This window comes from Rattus norvegicus, chromosome 4 (genome assembly GCF_021556685.1).
Source record: "Rattus norvegicus strain SHRSP/BbbUtx chromosome 4, alternate assembly SHRSP_T2T, whole genome shotgun sequence".
Taxonomy (NCBI): domain Eukaryota; kingdom Metazoa; phylum Chordata; class Mammalia; order Rodentia; family Muridae; genus Rattus; species Rattus norvegicus.
Window position 1 is genome coordinate 184,287,645 of NC_141537.1, and position 22,139 is coordinate 184,309,783.

The 22,139-nt window shown below is 40.4% G+C and overlaps 1 long non-coding RNA gene across 1 annotated transcript; it reads left to right on the plus strand.

Annotated features, from left to right (window-relative positions):
• Window positions 1-7,396: 7,396 nt before the first annotated feature.
• On the plus strand, window positions 7,397-14,733 carry LOC147995164 (uncharacterized). Its single transcript, XR_015687174.1, has 2 exons — window positions 7,397-7,574; window positions 11,054-14,733. It is a non-coding gene; the product is annotated as an uncharacterized LOC147995164 (long non-coding RNA).
• The last annotated feature ends 7,406 nt before the right edge of the window (window positions 14,734-22,139 follow it).

The window sequence follows — 22,139 nt, forward strand, 5'->3', positions numbered from 1 at the left end:
AGGAGGTCATAAACTAGGAGGGACAATTTATAATAGATATAAGAATAGAAATAAATGACTGACTAGTTTATGTATATATGACTTCAAAATAATAAGACATAAGACAAATGACAAAAACCTTACTAACTTATGACATAAAAAATTCTTGCTTTAAATTTATAATGAACTTGTGGAACTAAAAATAGATAAGGAATGTTTAGTCAGGTGTGAAGTTTTTTTTATCTCTTTGATATATTGATTTTATTTTCTTTGTTTACGTGATAACTAGTGGAAACATTAGATCATGCAATGAGTTCTGATTCTAGTTCACTCATAAATTCACATGCTGCTTAACATATCATCTGTGTATAATAATTTACACTCCCACAAGCAGCCCTATTTCCCACATAGTCACCAACATCAATTAATTAATTAAATTTAGTTCTTTTTCCCCCCATCTTTTTTAAATTGGGTATTTCTTATTAACATTTCAAATGGTATTCCCTTTCCCAGTTTCCAGGCCAACATCTCCCTAACCCTTCCTCCTCCCTCCCCTTCTATATGGGTGTTACCATCCACATTCTCCCCCCATTATCGCCCTCCCCCCAACAATCCCACTCACTGGGGATCCAGTCTTGGCAGGGCCAAGGGCTTCTCCTTCTACTGGTACCCCTAGTAGGCTATTCATTGCTATCTATGAATTTGGAGGCCAGGATGACTCCATTTATAGTCTTTGGGTAGTGACTTAGTCCCTGGAAGGTCTGCTTTATTGGAATTGTTGTTCATATGGGGTCTCAAGGCCCTTCAGTTCCTTCAATCCTTTCTCTGATTCCTTCAATGAGGGTTCCCTTCTCAGTTCAATGGTTTGTTGCTGGCATTCGCCTATGTATTTGCCATATTCTGGCTGTGTCTCTCAGGAAAGATCTACATCCGGTTCCTGTCAGCTTACACTTCTTTGCTTCATCCATCTTATCTAGTTTGGTGGCTGTATATGTATGGGCTACGTGTGGGGCAGGATCTGAACGGGCGTTCCTTCAACCTCTGTTCTAAACTTTGCCTCCCTATACCCTCCTAAGGGTATTCTTGTTCCCCTTTTAAAGAAAGAGTGAAGCATTCACATTTTGGTCATCCTTTTTGAGTTTCATGTGTTCTGTGCATTTAGGGTAATTTGAACATTTGGGCTAATATCCACTTATTAATGAGTGCATACCATGTGTGATTTTTCTGTGATTGGGTTACCTCACTCAGGATGATATTTTCCAGTTCCATCCATTTGCCTATGAATTTCATAAAGTCATTGCTATTGATAGCTGAGTAGTATTCCATTGTGTAGATGTACCACATTTTCTGTATCCATTCCTCTGTTGAAGGGCATCTGGGTTCTTTCCAGCTTCTGGCTATTATAAATAAGGTTGCTATGAACACAGTGGAGCAGGTGTCTTTGTTACATGTTGGGGCATCTTTTGGGTATATGCCCAAGAGAGGTATAGCTGGGTCCTCAGGTAGTTCACTGTCCAGTTTTCTGAGGAACCTCCAGACTGATTTCCAGAATGGTTGTACCAGACTGCAATCCCACCACCAACAATGAAGGAGTATTCCTCTTTCTACACATCCTCGCCAGCATCTTATCCATTCTGAGTGGTATGAGGTAGAATCTCAGGGTTGTTTTGATTTGCATTTCCCTTATGACTAATGATGTTGAGCATTTTTTAAATAGGGTTATTTGTCTCCCTGCAGTCTAATTTCATGAGTTCTTTGTATATTTTGGATATAAGCCTTCTATCAGTTGTAGGATTGGTAGAGATCTTTTGCCAATCTGTTGGTTGCTGTTTTGTCCTAATGACATTGTCCTTTGCCTTACAGAACTTTTGCAGTTTTATGAGATCTCATTTGTTGATTGTTGATTTGTTGATTTGTTGATTGTTGTTTGTCATTTCTTGATCTTAGAGCATAAGCCATTGGTGTTTTGTTCAGGAAATTTTCTCCAGTGCCCATGTGTTCGAGATGCTTCCCCACTTTTTCTTCTATTAGTTTGAGTGTATCTGGTTTGATATGGAGGTCCTTGATCCACTTGGAATAAAGCTTTGTACAGAGTGATAAGAAGGGATCCATCTGCATTCTTCTCCATGCTGACCTCCAGTTGAACCAGCACCATTTGCTGAAAATGCTATCTTTTTTCCACTGGATGGTTTTGGCTCCTTTGTCAAAAATCAAGTGACCATAGGTGTGTGGGTTCATTTCTGGGTCTTCGATTCTATTCCATTGGTCTATCTGTCTGTCTCTGTACCAATACCATGCAGTTTTTATCACTATTGCTCTGTAATACTGCTTGAGTTCAGGGATAGTGATTCCCGCTGAAGTCCTTTTATTGTTGAGGATAGTTTTAGCTATTCTGGGTTTTTTGTTATTCCTGATGAATTTGCAAATTGTTCTGTCTAGCTCTTTGAAGAATTGCATTGGAAATTTGATAGGTATTGCATTGAATCTATAGATCTCTTTTGGAAAAATGGCCATTTTTGCTATATTAATCCTGCCAATCCATGAGCATGGGAGATCTTTCCAACTTCTGAGATCTTTTTCAATTTCTTTCTTCAGAGACTTGAAGTTCTTATCCTACAGATCTTTCACTTGCTTGGTCAAAGTCACACCAGGTATTTTATATTATTTGGGACTATTATGAAAGGTGTAGTTTCCCTAATTTCTTTCTCAGCTTGTTTCTGTTTTGTGTGGAAGAAGGCTACTGATTTATTTGAGTTAATTTAATACCCAGCCACTTTGCTGAAGGTGTTTATCAGGTTTAGTAGTTCTCTGGTGGACCTTTCGGGATCACTTAAATATACTATCACATCATCTGCAAATAGTGATATTTTGACTTCTTCCTTTCCAATCTGTATCCTTTTGATCTCCTTTTGTTGTCTGATTGCTCTGGCTAGGCCTTCAACAAGTATATTGAATAAGTAGGGAGACAATGGGCAGCCATGTCTAGTCCCTGATTTTAGTGGAATTGCTTCAAGTTTCTCTCCATTTAGTTTAATATTAGCTACTGGTTTGCTGTATATGGTTTTTACTATGTTTAGGTATGGACCTTGAAGTCCTGTTCTTTCCAGGACTTTTATCATGAAAGGGTGTTGAATTTTGTCAAATGCTTTCTCAGCATCCAATGAAATGATCATGTGGTTTTTATCTTTCAGTTTGTTTATATTGTAGATTACAGTGATGACTTTCCATATATTAAACCATCCCTGCATACCTGGGTTGAAACCTACTTGATCATGAGGGATGATTGTTTTGATGTGCTCAAGGATTCAGTTTGCAAGAATTTTATTTTTGCATCACTATTCATAAGGGAAATTGGTCGGAAGTTTTCTTTCTTTTTTGAGTCTTTGTGTGGTTTAGGTATAAGAGTACTTGTGGCTTCATAGAAGGAATTCGGTAGCACTCCATCTGTTTCAATTTCGTGGAATAGTTTGGATAGTACTGGTATGAGGTCTTCTATGAAGGTCTGATAGAATTCTGTACTGAACCCATCTGGACCTGGGCTCTTTTTGGTTGGGAGATTTTCAATGACAGCTTCTATTTCTTTAGGAGTTATGGGTTAGTTTAAATGGTTTATCTGTTCCTGATTTAACTTTGGTATCTGATATCTGTCTAGGAAATTGTCCATTTCCTCCAGATTTTCAAGTTTTGTTGAATGTAGGCTTTTGTAGTAGGATCTGATGATTTTTTGAATTTCCTCTGATTCTTTTGTTATGTCTCCCTTTTCGTTTCTGATTTTGTTAATTCAGACACACTCTCTGTGTCCTCTGGTTAGTATGGCTAAGGGTTTATCTATCTTGTTCATTTTCTCAAAGAACCAGCTTTTGGTTCTGTCGATTCTTTGTATAGTCCTTTTTGTTTCTACTTGGTTGATTTCAGTTCTGAGTTTGATTATTTCCTGCCTTCTAATCCTCCTGGGTGTATTTGCTTCTTTTTGTTCTAGAGCTTTAAGGTATGTTGTGAAGCTGCTGATATATGCCCTCTCTTGTTTCTTTCTGCAGGCACTCAGAGCTATGAGTTTTCCTCTTAGCCCAGCTTTCATTGTGTCCCATAAGTTTGGGTATGTTGTACCTTCATTTTCTTTAAATTGTAAAAAGTCTTTAATTTCTATCTTTATTTCTTCCTTGACCAGGTTATCATTGAGTAGAGCATTGTTCAACTTCCATATATATGTGGGTGTTCTTTCCTTTTTGTTATTGAAGACCAGCTTTAGCTCGTGGTGGTCTGATAGGAGGCATGCGATTATTTCTATCTTTCTGTATCTGTTGAGGCCTGTTTTATGACTGAGTATGTGGTCAATTTTGGAGAAAGTACCAGGAGGTGGTGAGAAGAAGGTATATCCTTTTGTTTTAGGATAGAATGTTCTATAAATATCTGTTAAGTCCATTTGGTTCATGACTTTTCTTAGTCTATGTCTCTTTTCAATTTCTGTTTCCATGATCTGTCCATTGATGAGAGTGGGGTATCGAAATCTCCCACCACAGTGTGAGGTGCAATGTATGCTTTGAGCTTTAGTAAGGTTTCTTTTATGTATGTAGGTGTCCTTGTATTTGGAGCATAGATATTTAGGATTGAGAGTTCATCTTGGTGGATTTTTCCTTTGATGAATATGAAGTGTCCTTCCTTATCCTTTTTGATGACTTTTGGTTGAAAATTGATTGTATTCAATATTAGACTGGCTACTGCAGCTTGCTTCTTTGTACCATTTGCTTGGAAATTTGTTTTGCAGCCTTTTACTCTGAGGTAGTGTCTGTCTTTGTCTCTGAGGTGTGTTTCCTGTAGGCAGCAAAATGCTGGGTCCTCATTATGTATCCAGTATTTTAATCTGTGTCTTTTTATTGGGGAATTGAGTCCATTGATATTGAGAGATATTAATGAATAGAGATTGTTGCTTCCTGTTATCTTCATATTTGGAGGTGAGATTATGTTTGTGTGCTTGTCTTCTCTTTGTTTTGCTGCAAAATGATTAGTTTCTTGCTTTTTCTAGGGTGTAGCTAGCTTCTTTGTGTTGGGCTTTCCCATTTATTATCCTTTGTATGGCTGGATTTATAGAAAGATATTGTGTAAATTTGGTTTTGTCATGGAATATCTTGGTTTCTCCATCTATGTTAATTGAGAGTTTTGCTGGATACACTAACCTGGGCTGGCATTTGTGTTCTCTTATGGTCTATATGACATCTGTCCAGGATCTTCTGGCTTTCATAGTCTCTGGTGAAAAGACTGGTGTAATTCTGATAGGTCTGCCTTCATATGTTACTTGACCTTTTTCCCTTAATGCTTTTAACATTTTTTTCTTTGTTTTGTACATTTGTTGCTTTGACTACTATGTGACAGGAGTAGTTTCTTTTCTGTTCCAATGTATTTGGAGTTCTGTAGGCTTCTTGTATGTTTATGGACATCTCTTTCTTTAGGTTAGGGAAGTTTTCTTCTATGATTTTGTTGAAGATATTTACTGGTCCTTTGAGCTGGGAGTCTTCACTCTCTTCTATACCTATTATCCTTGGTTTGATCTTCTCATTGCGTCCTCGATTTCCTGTATGTTTTGGGCTAGTAGCTATTTCTGTTTTACATTATCTTTGACAGTTGTGTCAATAATTTCTATGGAATCTTCTGCTCCCATGATTCTCTCTTCTATCTCTTGTATTCTCTTGGTGATGCTCACATCTGTGACTCCTGATATGTTCCCTTGGTTTTCTATCTCTGGGGTTGTCTCCCTTTGTGCTTTCTTTATTGTTTCTATTTCCATTTTAAACTGCTGGGTGGTTTTGTTCATTTCCTTCTCCTGTTTTGTTGTTTTTTTTCCCAGTAGTTCTTTAAGTGGTTTTTGTGTTTCCTCTTTAAGGGCTTCTAGTTGTTTACTTGTGTTGCCCTGTATTTCCTTAACAGAGTTATTTATGATCTTCTTTACGTCCTCCATCATCATGATAAAATGTGATTTTGAATCTAGATCTTGCTCTTCTGGTGTGTTTGGATATTCAGTGTTTGCTTTGGTGGGAAAATTGGGGTCTGATGATGCCATGTAGTCTTGGTTTCTGTTGCTTGGGTTCCTGTGCTTGCCTCTCGCCATCGGGTTGTCTCTGGTGTTACTTTGTTTTGTTATTTCTGACAGTGGCTTGATCATCCTGTAGGCCTGTGTGTTAGGAGTGCTATAGACCTGTTTTCCTGTTTTCTTTTAGCCAGTTATGGGAACAGAGTGTTCTGCTATCAGGCGTGTAGTCATTCCTGTCCACTGGTTTTCAGCTGTCCCTGTGGGCAGGAACCAGAAGGGCCTGCCCCTACTTCTCCTGGGTCCCTGTGCACAGGGAGCCCAGATTGTGCTAGGTATTTTCCTGTAGAGTCAGAAATGTGGGCAGAAAGTAGTCTCCTCTGATTTCCCAGGTGTGTCTGCCCCTCTGAAAGGCTAGCTCTCCCTCCCATGGGATTTGTGTGCAGGGAGCCGTTTGACCAGGTCTGTTCATATCTGGGCACAGTCTGGACCGCAGGACTCCTGCAGCTTGACTGCCCCTATCTTCCTGTGCCCAAATGCACTATACAGTTTCCTCTTGGTTCAGGGATATTTGCAAAGGTGGGCAGAAGTGTTAGTCTCTCTTGCCCTGCAGTCTCAGAATTTCCCACACTTCTGCCCAGTGTGAGTTTTAATGGAAGGACATTTAAACATTTCTGCTGTAACTCCTTAAACCCTATTGACCTATGACATGAATTATTGTTTTGACCTTACTATGAACTTATAGCATATAAAAATGTTTAGTAAACCATATAATCAATTATCCTGCTGTAACAATTCTACCTGTTTTTATGTGGTCCACATGGGGCCTAGTTAGTATGCGGTAGGACAATGGATATTTGTCTTGCCTGTAACCCTCTGCTGGCTGGAGGAAGCCTGCTCCTTGTAGTGGCAGGTTTCCTGACTTTGTAACATAACAAAACACACCAGTGATTCCAACACTGAGGAAGCTCAGAAAGGATGTTTGATATTAATTGGAATGATTAAACTCTTCTTGCCTTTGCACTGATCACCACCTCCGTGGGTCTCATTCAAGGTGTCCTGAAATAGGTTGAATTCGGACCTCACTGTTGAGCCTTGCTGATGCATGTGTAACCTTTTGTTCTTAAGAAAAGAACATCCTGCCCTTGCTATTTAGCTGATGGATGGTAACACTTTTGAGTCAGTTCCTGTTTTCAATTCCTGTTTTCTTCCTGAGAACGTAAACTTGTTTTTCCATGTGAACTTGATTTTTCACTGTGCTTCCTAGGTTTTTCCACCTGGTGGAATTGGGGTCTATATTTGGGGTGAACCTCAGTAAACCTTTGGCATTTTCATAGCACAAATGACCCAAGTCTCTGTCTTTTGTTAAATCCCCCAAGTCCATGCTAGGTTCTCAGTACTGTGGTGGCAAAAAAGTGAAAGGAAAGTATTGGGTGAATGGCACCACAATGTTGGAGCCCCAATTAACAGGATACAGTGAAGGGCACCACAAGAATTGAAAGCACATGCAAAGGAAAGTAAGAAAGACTTGGGCCAGTGGTGAATAAAACTTGTAAAAAGGGACAAGGTAATGGTAAGTGTTTTTGTATATGTTTTCTTTTAGAGTTATGATAAAATCTAGAGAAGCGAAGTCAATTCTCATAAATGCTTTTAGTCTTTGGACCCTGACTAAAGATAGTTTGCACCCTAGACATGAGAGAGAATGAGTTTGAGAAAAGCAATCCTCTCCGATTCTCTGGGGATGCTTTGGCAAAAGAGAAGGAAAATGAATGTAAGTTTTTCGGGGCTCTCCTAGGGACAAAAGGAGGTTTGGAGATGTCCTGCCTCCTTGCTGGCTCCTGTTGAAGAAATGTTTATTTCTGGTTCTGAGTCCCTTAGGTAGGATATCTGGGTCCCTTTGGTGGGACACTGTCTAGTTCTCTCCCTCTATGTCTATTTGTCTGTTTTTGGTGCACCAAACTGTCCATGTCTGTCAGTTTATGTCTGTGTTTTTTGTTTCGTTGCTTGAATGTTGTTCTGTGTTTCATGTTTAAAAGAAAAAAATAGTTAAAACTTTATCTGTCGGTTGTTCACCCCTTGATTTAGTTTTAATTCATCTCAAAAAAAGAATAAATAATAAAAACAAGCAGTTCCAATTGGTCTTTGGAGACCTGAACTTGTATCTAGGAGTCTAGGTCAGCTGGAGAAGGTCCCCAGGGGCTGAGGGTCTGCACAAGCTGATCTTAAAGGGTCCAGCAGCTTCTCAGCTTCTATGATAAGGGAGCTGATGGTTGTTTCTCTTAAAAAAAATCTCTGACTGTGATTATTGGATTTAGCAGGTGACAAGGTGCTTCTCTTAAAATTACAGTGAGAAAAAGTAAGAATTATATTTGGTCTAAATATTAAAGATCTGTGTAGCCACTTCATTTTTGTTCCTGATTGGTTTTAAATATATAAATATGCTGTATATGTCTTGGCTATAGATTATTGGCTTTTAAATTATTGGGTATTGTTAAAATTTTGTAACATCAGTAACAAAAAGTCGGCTTAAACTGGTAATTTGGATGGAGTCATTCTAGACAACATGTGGCATGAGCCAACCCTGGGAAACAGGTCTCTAAATATACCTCTAACTTGGGTAATATTTTGTGTAGTTCTTATCCTAGATACCAGATTTATAAAAGATAGGATTTAGAGAAGTATCTCTTTGAGGTATTGGAGGCTGCACTGTCTCACGTTCATGTATTGGAATCAGCAGTCAAACTTTGCAGCATAAGGGAGGGACTTGGTGTTTAGAGAGACTGAATTGTTTGTTAGAGGTTGAGTTTTGCTTTCTGGAGTTGTGATTGTGCTCTGGTGTTGCAAGGAAACCTTGAAGATTGTGGGTAAATCTGTCACTTCAAGAAATACATATAGAATTATTATAGAGGATTGTTTTTATGCTCTTTCTTTACATCCTGGTGATTGTAGTGAGCTTGCTTATAATTTTGGAGAGCCCATGAAGTGATATCATTGGAAAGTTTTACAAAGGAATGGCTAATAACCCTACATTATGTAAAAATTTTTTGTCACAGCTTTAATACAAGAAGATAGGACTTTCAATCTTTCAGTGTATATTATTCATTATATGGACGGTATTTTATTAGCTGATTCCTCAGAAGGAGTTTTGCTCCTAATAGAACTAGCAAAGGTTTTGGAGTAGTTGTTGCTCCAGAAAAGTTTCAAAGACAATATCCTTTTCAATATTTGGGACATTGGTTATATCTTAAACAAATTTCAAATAAGAAAAGAGAGTTTACTTTAAATTATTTTTAAAAATTTCTAAGACATGTTAATTGGCTAAGACCTCACCTTAAGTTCACCACGGGAGGACTTAAGCCTTTGTTTGATATCCTCAAGAGAGATACAAATTCTAATTCCCCTAGAAAATTAACTGATGAGGGAGGAATAGCTTTACAGAAAGTAGAGAAAGCTATGTGTCAACAATAGATACATTAATTATATAGACTATGATCAATTGTTGGTTATTTGTATCCACAGCAGTCCTTTGGCAAAAGGAACCATTAATATGGACTCTTCTTTCTTCATCTCTAAAGAAAGTTTTAATGCCCTATTGTGAAGCTGTTATTGTGTTATTACAAAATTGTAAGATAGAGTCATGGAATATTTTGAAAAAGAACCTGGTGAAATATTTATACCTTATTCCAGACAGCAATTAAATTGGCTATTATAGAATACTGATATTTGGCTTATTACATGTGCAAACTTTTCAGGTAAAATTGGTAATTTTCCTCTATACATGCTTTTGTATTTCCTCTAAATTTACACATGAGGTCCACAGGAAATGCACTTACTGTATTTGTAGATGGCTCATCTAATGAGAAGGCAGCATATGTAATTGGATCACATGTTTATTCTCTTGAGTTTCTGCCTGCTTCAGCACAAATTATTGAATTACATGCTGTAGCCACTGTTTTTGAGATGTTAAAACCAAGCTAAATTTGTGTACTGATAGCCAATGTGTAGCTATGGTTTGCAATTGATTAAATTTTTTTCTCTTTTAGATACTGCTAACCCTCAAAATTTACAATTATTAATGCTAATACAACCGATTTAAGAGAATGTACTGTTCCTTTATAGGGTATTTAAGAACTCAGACTAGATTGCCTGGACCCCTTAGCGAGGGCAATGCCACAATATATACCAGGCAGATTTTAGGCCTTACATAGGAACAATTAGACAATCTCATCCTTTATATAATCAAAACAGTAATAGGTGGAGACAATAATTTGATGTTTCTAAAGAATGTACAAGTCCTCAGATTCCTCAGTTTCTTCCTGTATCACATAATGGTATTAATCCTTGAGGACTCATACCTAATCAAATATGTCAAGTGGATATTACTCACATTCTCGATTTTAGAAAATTAAGATATATACCTACGACTATTGACAGCTTTTCAGGCCTTCTGGTTGCAACTGCTTTAACAGGAAAAACAATTAAAAATTTAATTAGCGATTGCCTACATTGTTGTTCTAACTGGCTATTACAGTCAAACATTTGAGATGTTTTTTCGATGATTTAATATTACCCATATTATTTAGATTCATTATTATTCTCAAGGACAAGCTATTGTAAAACAGGTATTGCAAACTTTAAAACATTATCTTCAGAAATAAAAAAGGGAGAGTTATATCCCTGTATACCATACAATTTTTTAAATAATGCTCTTTTATTTTAAATTTTAAAAACGTGGATGCCAAAGAATTCTTTGAATGTCTATGGCACTCTACAACTAGGCATACTTATACCTAAGTGAAATAAAAGGATTCACTCACTGACCTATGGCATGCTCCTGTTCAGGTATTTAATATGGGGAATAGGGCATGTTTGTGTTTTTTTCTGCAGGATGCTGCAGGAGTGTGCTAGTTTCCCGAGTGTCTGGTGAGACATGCTGATGCTGGGACAAAGAATGATGTTGACCTGTGAGCTTGCTGAGAGCCCTGACAATGGTGACTGGGAAACTGTTTTGGATGTATGTTCCTGAATCACCTTTGCTTGCCTATATTCCAGATTGGACAAGCTGCCTTGCTTCGAGCTTTTAGACCTTGTGAGACAGAGAACATGGAGACTGGAAAATGCCTTCAGAAAATCAAAGAGAAGTTATGACTCTTCTCTTTAATGTGACAAGTTATTCCGACTCAATCATAGACTGGTCAGTCCAATATTAGAAACAACAGTTTTCATTTGGAAGATTGGTTCTGGACATTTTCAGAGACATTTAAAAATTCACAATTGTCTTGTATGAAGTTACATTTGCAGTGGATAAAATTGATACATATCTGGATTTTGAACAAATGTTAGTGCATGTGTTAAAACTCCTAATCTTCATTTATTGATCATTTTAAAATTATTTTTGTTTCTTCTACAGTATTTGATGTAAGTTATATTGATTGTACACTTTCAAATTTTGTTACTGTATTGAAATCTGGCATATACCAGCCTTTGTTTTATTGCTTGTCAGTATTATAGGACCTTGATATTCTGAAAAAGGCTTAAAATATTGGAAGAAGTGAGTCAGGCTTTAAGCAGAAGAATAGGATAGTGGGTTTGATTACTTCTGGTGTAGTAGTATAGCTATTTAATTAACAACACTATTGCTTTTACCTAAGGAGTTAAGATAGTGACTTTTGTTATTCATTTCTCTAAAATGTTAATGTTTTCAGTATTCAAGAAGATTTATGTGTTTGAAACAATGGATTGATGATCTTTGTTTTACCTGAATGGTGCTAATGCTGGAGATAGTCTTGACTATTCATCACAGGAATGCCATCTATGTGAAGCTGCTGGGGACCAGAGAACTCTGCCCTGGTTGTGTGGATCTCAGGCATGGTTCATTTGCCTGTCAGTTGTTAATTGCCAAAGTACCTCACCTTACCAGAGGACTTAACTTTGTTATCCTCATTGGAGATAAAGCTTTTGTCATTAGTACAAAATTGTAGGCTAGAGTCATGGAAGTATTTTAAAAAGAAACCTGGTGAAACATATCTTATTCCAAACAACATTTAATTGGTTATTACAAAATACTGATATTTGGCCTATTACATATACAAATTTTTCAGGCAAAATTGATAATTTTACTCCTTGCATGCTTTTGTATTTACTGTAAATTTGTGCATGCAACCCATAGAAAATGCGCTTAGTGTATTTATAGGTGGTTCATCTAATGAAAAGGCTACATGTATGATTGGATCACTTGTTTATTCTCTTGAGTTTCCCCTGCTTCAACACAGACTATTAAATTACGTGTTGTAGCCACTGTTTTTAAATGTTAAAAATCAAGCTTTCAATTCATACACTGATAGCCAATGTGTGGCTTGTGGTTTTACAATTGATTAAAAGTTTTCGTTTTTTTTATTTTTTTAGATACTACTAGCCCTCAAAATTTACAATTACTTAATGCTTTATTAGAGGCAGGTTTTCTACATGAAATCAGTGAGTGATGATTTCAGTGTGAATTGTCTGACAACTCACTGTCCTTTCAGTGCTCTGGCTCAGACAACTAAACAAAACCATAGACCCAGCTCTTTGAAAATGGTAATGGAGTTGATAACACACCCTCACAAAAAGAGGAAGACTCCATTTGCTTACTTTCAACGCCCAGCCTCACCCTGCCAACTCAGGGATTTCTAAATAAGGCTAAATCTGGACCTTGTTTACAGGATTTGACAATTCTAATTAATGCTTATGTTTAGGTAAATAAAGCTGGTGAGGGGCTGGAGAGATGGCTTAGTGGTTAAGAGCACTAAGTACTGTTCCTTTATAAGCCATTTAAGAACTCAAACTGGATTGCCTGGACCCCTTAGCAAGGGAGAACAATAATACCGGGCAGATTATAGGCCTTACATAAGAACAATTAGTCAAAAAATCTCATTCTTTATATATCCAAAACAATAATGCTAGAGACAATAATTTGGTATACAAGTCAATTTATAAATACAAGAGCTCAGTGTCCTCAATTTAATCCTCGAGGACTTACCTTAATAAATAATATCTTTACTATATCTTTATAAATAAAAAGGGGGAGTTATCCCTGTACGCTAAACAATGCTCCTTTTATTTCAATTTTAAAATTTGGATGCCAAGGTTTATGGCACCCTACAACTAGGCATACTTCTGCCTAGGTGAAATAGAAAGACCCACATATTGGCATGATCCTGTCCAGGTATTTTATATGGGGAAGAGGGAATGTTTGTGTTTTTTCTACAGGATGCTGCAGGAGTGTGCCAGCTGCCTGAGTGTCTGGTGAGACATGCTGATCCTGGGAGCATGAAGATTCAGCTCTCATGGTTCGGGTCCCTGGAGTCATTCCTCTGCCCTGAGAGGAAGACGGAGGATTCCCCCTCATCTTTTGTCATCACAGAAATTCTGGCGTTGCTGCAGTCAGTGTGTCCTGTCCCACCGAGGCCTGCCCTCTGACCCTCTGTGCACTGCTGCTTGCCGGAAGCTGCTGTGGACTGGGGAACTCTGCCCTGGTTCTGCAGATCTCAGACATGGTTCCATTGCCTGCTGGTTGTTCCAGAGAAGAATGATTGATCCTGAACTGTCCTGGGAAAGACCTTGGCATTTTCGCTGCTATTGTAGCAGCCATTACTGCTGCAGCCATTGTGTCTGCAGTGTCTGGAGTTACCCTCCCCCAATCTATTGTTAGGCAAGCACAGTGGGTGAACTTTCTGGAGTAGTTGCTAACAATTGGGAATTCTAAATTTTATTATAGGAGCGGCTTGACTACGGCCCTTGGTGGTAGCAGCTGAGGAGAACCAGATGAGGTGCCCACTACTTATCATCGGGAGAGGCTCAACTTCCACAATCTCTTAAATTAATGCCATCTGGCCCCTGCTCCTTCGCCCCTGGGTTCAAGTAAGAGGAATGAGAAGATGACCTGATGTAGCTATTCTCAGCGACGGGCAACTTCCTCTGACCCTTGACCAATCTAGACATGGAGCCTTGAGGGCGACAAGGTGGTCCTATGACAGAGAGGCTGGGGTCTGAGAGGTCGATCCTAAGACAGAGGTAGCTACACCCAGTTTAAACGTACGGGCCGGTCAAATGCTCCTCTGCCCAGTTTCTCCCCCAATAAACACACACTTATAGCCCAGAACAGTGTGTTACAGCATAAGTTCATTCCTAGCCATTGGGGTGCAGTCCTAACTGCAAGAGTGGCTCACCATGGCCGAGCTGGGCACTCTGTGAGGCATGTCTGATCTCTCTCAGACCACTACTTCCACCTAATGGTCTTTTATAAAAGAATAACGGGGGAGATGTAGTGCCATTTTGGATTTGGGCCTGGCCACTTTGTAACTGCATGGCCACAGTAAAAGTCATGGGATTGTTGGACAGAGGCCTCTCCCATGTATTTACGGCACAGGAAGAAAAGACCAAGTAGTAACACCCAGTGTCTCCACTGCATGACCTCTGCTGAGCCCGGCTGATGCATGTGGGACCGACACACCTGGACCACACCTGGGTGGTGGTCAATTTACTTCTGCCTTTTACTTCCTCAGCCTTTATCCTTGAGATTTAGGCTGGTCTTCTGGGATTTCTCCCTAATTAGTTCAGATCTCGAAGTCGGTCTTTTGTTACCGAAGTCACGAGCCAGGTAGTCACGAGCCAGGGTTTCCCACTGTGCTTCCCAGATAATTCTACCTGGAGAACTTGGGTATATAAGTGGTGAATAAAGCTACAGGAGTCTCTCACTCTTTTTCCTCACTCTCACTCTTCCTTCTGCTCTTCCCCCCCCCCCTCTCTCTCTCTTCCTCTCTTCCTCTCCTGGCTTGACACGACAACCTGTGTGTGTGTATGTGTGTTTCTTTCATCCTGTAGGCTTTTGCCCGATTCTCGGTAGTGTGTCGGTGCTGGCGCCGACAAATGGAGGTCCCACCGAGATCGGAGAAGAAAGGGGGTACCACCTACGGGACATCCCTGGAGCCCGGCCAGCATAGGAGAAGGGACGGATTGGAGGTAAGATGGGCCAGAAAAGGCCTGGATGATTTGGGCTAGCCTGAGTAAAACTTGTCATAAAAAAGGGACAAGGTAATGGTAAAGTGTTTTTGCATATGCGTTCTGTTAGAGTTATATTTTAGTCTTTGGACCCTGACTAGAGATAGTTTACACCCTAGACATGAGAGAGAATGGGTTTGGGAAAAACAGTCCTCCTGGACTCTCTGCAGATGCTTTGGAGAAAGAGAAAAATCTTTTCAGAGCTCTCCTAGGAACAGAGGGAAAGCCGGAGACGTCCTGCCTCTCTGCTGGCTCCTATTGGAGAAATGCTTATTTCTGGTTCTGGGTTCCATAGGTAGGATATGTGGGTCCCTTCGGTGGGACACCATCTAGTTTTTTCCCTTTATGTCTATTGTCTGTCCTTGGTGCACCAAGCTGTCCATGTCTGTCAGTTTATGTCTGTGGTTTTTGTTTCTCGTTGTTTAAATGTTTTATGTTTCATGTTCAAAAGAAAAAAAATGGTAAAAACTTTATCTGTCAATCTTTCACATCTTGATTTGGTTTTAACTCCTTTCGAGAAGGAACAAATGAGTGAAAAGCAGTTTCGGTCGGTCTTTGGAGCCCTGCACCTGTAGCTTGGAGCATAGGTCAGCTGGAGAAGCTTCCCCGGGGGCTGAGCGTCTCCACGAGCTGATCTTAAAGGCGCCAGCAGCTCCTCAGCTTCTTTGGTACAGGAGCTGATGGCTGTTTCTCTTAGAAAAATCCCTGACTTATTATTAGACTTAGCAGGTGACAAGGTGCCAGCACCGACAGTCAGTCATCTGGGAGAGAAAATCAGCTGATCCTGAACTATTTTGGGAGAGACTTTGGCATCATCACTGCTATTATAACAGACATTGCCTCTGTGGCCTCTGTGGCTGCAGTGTCTGGGATTGCCCTCTTTCAATCTGTTGTTAGGGCAAGCAGAGTGGATAAACTTTCAGAGAAGTTGCTGACAATTGGGAATTCTAAATTTAAACCAACAGTCAGTTCTTTTACAGGAACAGCTTGATTTCTTATGGCCTCCTGTTTTCCTATGTTCATGCATGTTTGTGTGACTCCAGTTAGAGTTCAAAACCTTACAGTGGCCTCAGTTTTATGGCCCTTGCCACCACAATAGTTGGCCTTTTACTTCTTATCACTTGCTCAGACAACATTTCCAGTCCTAGGCAGCGACTAAGCAAGTGTTGTTCTCCTTGACAGGAGACACTCCCTCTGCCCAAATCTGGCTCAGCCTTTATGAGAATTAGTTAGCCAAAGATGGGCAGCCCTTTGGGACCAGCACTCACCTAAGACAGGGGCTCTGAGACTGGCAGATAGTCTCAATGACAGGTAATGGTGTTGTTTTTCCCAGAGTGACCTAAGACATGTGGTGCTTTAAAAAATAAAAAAAGGGGGACTTGTCAGACCCTCCTGAGCCCCCTCAGTGTTTGCCCCATGTTGAGCTTTGCTGATGCATGTGGAAGATTTGTTCTTAAGAAAAGAACATCCTGGCCTTGCCGTTTAGCCAATGGGCAGTAACACCTTTGAATCAGTTCCTGTTTTCCATTCCTCTTTTCTTCCTGAGAATGTAAACTTGTTTTTTCACTGTGCTTCCTGGGTTTTTCCACCTGGTAGATTTGGTGTATATATACTATGAATCTCAGTAAAGCTTTTGTATTCTAGTAGCACGAATGACCCAAGTCTCTGTCTTTTGTTAAATCCCCCAGGCTTACGCCCAGTTCTTGGTACCATGGATGCATGAGTACCATCACCTCACATTTGGTGCATTGGCTGGGAAACATACCTCTTGTGTGGGACCCACAGGAGGGCAGTGGATCCGAGGAAAGATGGCTCGAGCAGGTACCAAGGTTGTCTGTGTTTCCTCTATCTAGCATCTTTGTTTGTGTCCTGATTTCAGTTTGGATCATGCTTGCAAGTGTCAAGAGGGCTTGGAGATCCCTGGTAACAGGACTTTGGTTGAAGCCGGCAAGGTCACCAAGACTTTGGTTCTGGCATGGGCTGGCAAAGTCACCAGAATCTGTGTGTATCTCATCCGTGGCAGAGGCAGAATATGTGTGTATCTTGCTTGTGGCAGGAGCAGATAGTCTAAGTCATTCCATCTGTTGCAGGGACAGGCTGGTCTGCATACTCCACCTGCAGAAAGGGCACTTGGTCTGTGTGCTAGTTGTTCTCGCCCCCCCCCCCCCGTTCTTGCTTTTCTTTGTGTTCTTGAACTTGGAATGATGTTATTTTGGACATGGGACAGACTCTTTCTCACTTTAATCTTACTCTGACTCATTTTAACAAATTTAGGACTAAAGATCACTTAATGCAACTTGGAGTGGCCTGCTTTTAATGTTAAATGGCCACCAGAGGGAGACCTTTTATCTCCTCAGGGTATCATCAGTAGAGGATAAAATGTTTCAGAAATGTTCCCTCCTCGCCCTTGCTAACACTTCTTTGTCAACAGGAATAATAAAAGCCAACTCCAGCTTAGCAGCCAACTCCATCCATGTTACAGCACTGGCTTTAGGACTGGAGAAATGTCTCAGCACTTAAGAGCACTGACTGCTTTTTCTAGAGGTCCCAAGCTCAATTCCCAGCAGTCACTTCGTGACTTCCTGTTTTTCTCAGGACTGGTTCCCGATTTTATAGCTCACACTGGCTTATCCCTTTCTGCCAAGTGCAGGCACAGTACACACTGGCATCCAGGGACCCTGACAGGAGAGGCCCCAGGTGGGCATATATATCCCTCAACAGAGCTTGCAATTGACTCCTGGTCACTCATTTTGTTCAGTAAATGGCTATCCTTCTTGCCAAGAGAAATGCTCACTCTCTGTCTGAATAAATGTGGTTTCTGAGTTGTTAAAATGAAATAGAAAAAGATTTATTTAATAAAGACATAATAAATATAAAGAAAGGGGATGCTTCTGGTAGGCTCAAGTCGAAGCATCCCTTCCTGAGGGACCAGCCACATTATGGCATAATGTAGAATGAAGTTTATTCAGGGCATAACACCTACTCCCTCCAAAAGCTCTTACATGTTCTCTTCACCACAGACAAAGGCCTAGAAACTGGCTCCTGTCCCCACAGGAACCCACCCAGTTTGGGGCTTCGACATGGTAAAAGGTAGGGAACATCTCCAGATTTACCACCAGGCTCTTTCAGCAGGTCTCAACAATAATTTGGTCAAGGTTTAGATAGAATATTAGACAAGAAATGAATAAAAGTGACATTTCTTGACTAGGTCATAAAGACTATCTATGTAAGTCTATACATATATAGACCCTAAGAAAACTGAGAATTCTTTTATAGTAGCCCTGGCTTTCATTGACTAGTTAGTGCCAAATATTAGAGAAAAGTTACAGATTCAAGCTAATAAAAGTTGCAGAGAGAGTGTAGAAGAGTTCAGATTAAGGCAAGAAAAAATTAATTAGAGTTCTTCTAGCCAATGAAGCCCCAGATCCAGTAGAAAAGGCTACCATAGAAATGCCCGAAGGCTTATTTATTGAAGAAACTGGATTCAGTGGCAGCAGGATGGCCACCTTGCCTGTATATTATTGTTGCCACAGCACTGTTGCATAAAGATGCAGATAAATTAACTTTGGGATAGAAGTTGATCATGACTAGTCCCCCCACCTCCCTACAGTTCTGATTGATGGCTCAGTAATGCCTACATGTTTCATTATCAGACTTTACTAATTAACCCTGGCTGAGATATTTTCTAGTCACCTGTTTCCCTGAACCCTGAGACTATCCCACTGACCCTGACTTGGACTTTCCCCTCCATCAATGTGATAAGGTTGTGGTCCAGGTACACAGTACCCGACCTGACTTGAGAGACTTTCCTCTGTCAGAGACAGAGCAGACCTGGTTTACAGAGAGAAGCAGCTTCATCCACGAGGGTAAGAGGAGAACAGGGGCAGTGATGAAAACAGAAATGGAAGTAATCTGGACTCAGTCTCTTCCTCCAGGCACTTCAACTCAAAGGCCCAAGCTAATAACGTTAACACAGGCCCTCATCATGGGAAAAGAACTCATCATTAGCATCTGCAGGGACAGTGAGATATGCATTTACAACTGCTCATGTGCATGGAGACATTTACAAGGAACAAGGGCTCCTAACAGCAGAAAGGAGAACTGTCAAAAATAAAGATACAGGGCATCCAAAAAGAACCAATAGCTAGAGATAACAAACTGCCTGACAAGGCTGCTAAGGAGGTATCCTTAAAGGAAACAATCTCTGGATTGGCCACTGACCTACCTGAACCACTTAGAGCAACTGACATATGCAAAAGAAGAAATTAAATGGGCTGGTGACGATCGGCTGAAGGTAAGCTAATATTACTCACCTCTTTAACAAGAACTGTTCTCAGAAAGATCCAGAGTCATTTTACTTGGGAGTAAAATGAATGACACACAGTGAAACAATCTAAGATGATTTTCAAAGTTATACAGAACATTCTTGAAGATATAATGACAAACTTTAAAGCTTGCCAGCTTACCAACACTCCCAGGAACCCCGAACATCCAAATTCCTGAATGTGAGGTAAGAGACTGGGGGCCTACTGGGGAAATTGATTTTACAGAGATCAAGCAAGAAAGATATGACTCAAAATATCTGTGGGTAGTTTTGGACATTTTCTCTGGATAGACTGGCCAAGAAGATACTAGAAGAGATTTTTTTTCCAGGTTTGGGGCACCTAAGATAATAGGATCAGATAATGGGCCTGCCTTCGTATCTCAGGTAAGTCAGCAACTTACTAAGATCTTGGGGACTAATTGGAAACTCCATTTAGTTCCCAGAGTTCAGGGCAGGTAGAAAAGATGAATAAAACTCAAAAAAAAAAAAAAAAAAGACCTTAACTAAATTATCCTTGGAGACTGGTGGGGACTGGATGATGCTCCTTTCCTTTGCCCTATATTAGATATATATGATATTCTAGCCCCCATTGTATCCAGCCTACAGCATCTATTACAAGACTGAAAAATGATAATTTAATATTTAAGGTCAGAGCTATCCAATAGGCTCATGAATATGTTTGGCCTAAATTAGGAGCCCTCTATGTAGCAGGCCTGGTTCCAGAACTACACAAGTCAAAAGAGACTGGGTCTATATGAAGAGATTTCACCAAGGTGTGCCTAAACCCAGGTGAAAAGGACATTTCATTATCCTGTTGACCACGATCACCACTTGGGTACACTACAACCATGCCAGACCTGCTGCTCAACTAAGGAAGACTACCTGACTACAGCTGTACCAAAGTAGAGGTTTCAAAAGGATACCAACCCCCTCAAGTTAAAGCTGACTCAGTCTCAGTTCTGAGTCTATTATTATCCCTGTTAACTATATATATTGTGTGTCTTATATCCCCCCTGTTATAAAGGTATTCTAGCTAGACCCTTGATAATTTTACTTTTATTTCTGAATTTTGGCCCCTGTGTTTTAAATTTCTTAGTAGCTTTTATAAGAGAATACAGACCAGTTAATGACCTTAAGGCAACACTATATGCAGCTTGAAGCAGGGAAGCAAGAGTAAGAGTTAGAGGACTATAAGCTTCAGGACTGAAGCTGTGCTAAAAGAAAAGGGGAAAATGAAAGAGCCAGAGTTGTGGTCAATCTGAGGCCAGGGGGAAAATTCCACCACAGACCTCCAAGCACAAAGACTCCTTCCTTCTAGGAGTAGAGCCAGCTTAGTTCCTGGAACAACTGCAAGCCAACTATCAGACATCGTCACCTGTGTGACTCCCAAGGAAAGTCCCAGATGGTCCGCTGACCACAAGTCAGTTTGAAGGTTACTTCACCCCATCAATAGTACCCTGCCTAGTTATCACTGTTTAAATTCTGCCCCAATTGTTTGCAAGGTATATAACTCCCTCTTAATGTTTGCTCAGGGTTGTCTCCCTCTTAGTGACCCCAATATGTTGGAATGATTAAACTCCTCTTGCTTTTGCATTGATCACCACCTCCATGGGTCTCATTCAAGGGGTCCTTGTTAGAGGTTCAATTCTGACCTCACATTTGTTCCTGCTTTTCTGTGTACCCTCCAATGCATCTCTTGATTTATGACTTTCTTTGTTTTGTTAAACTGTAAATCTTTGTAAAACTGCTTCTGTAAGACCCTGACCCTCTGTCAGTGGTACTTACTTTGAGACACCCCTGAGTAAGACACTGAGATGCAGATTGATGCAAAAGCAAGAGGTTTAATATCCAGCGCATTGGGATCGACCTGCAATTATTCCCTTAGGCGAGTCATTAGAAGGCAACCCCAAATGGCTATTACAAGTAGTTTTCATACTTAATAGGGACACAGGTTACCACAGCAAGGTTAAAGTTCAAACTGAAAGACGCCCAGAGTGGGGAGACCCTCACTCAAGTCTCTGGATGATGCAACCCCCCCCCCCCAAGGGCTCACGTAAGACCATCCTTGCTGTAATTTACACAAGGTTTATTGATAGGAACCATTGCACTGGGGTCGAGACTCGTATCCCACACAGGGGCAGAGGAGTTCGACCACCAGTAGCTAAGAAGGGGAATTTTTGTTTTCTTTAGGCACTAGAAACTGTATTTTATCCACCTTCCTGTGTTAACATTCTAAACAGTATATAAACATAGAACAAATTAATCTATTTGTTACCCAGGCTTGTGATAGGAATCAATTATACCATAGTAACAGGCCTTTCCCTATTTGTTTTTCCAGCCCCTTTCAGTCTCTGTCACCTGTCCTTTCTTGGTTAATCTGTCCTAATCCTTGTGAAATAGGGGCCAAAAATACCAACTCAGTATTAGGAGGTTTAAGAGACGGCCCAACAGTACAAAGGCCAAGCTCTCAGGAGCCTTCAAACTCCAGTGGTTCCTTCCCCCATGGTAGAGCTCCCTCTCGGGTCCTGGGATGAGAAACCATTGGTGTGTAAACCAAGCACATGGATCTAAAGATCAAGCGAGAGTTTGGATAGTAAGGTGCAATATCCAGCCTCTGGACTTTCAAGACTTCTGAGCTCACTTCCCCTGTGGATGACTCTCAGGTACCTCTCTGTTCCCCCTGCCACACAGGGAACAGTATGAGGGGTACAGCAGAAGCCAAAGACAGAAAGACCAGTCACATAGTGGGGATGGGGGCTGGGCGAGGGGGCAGAA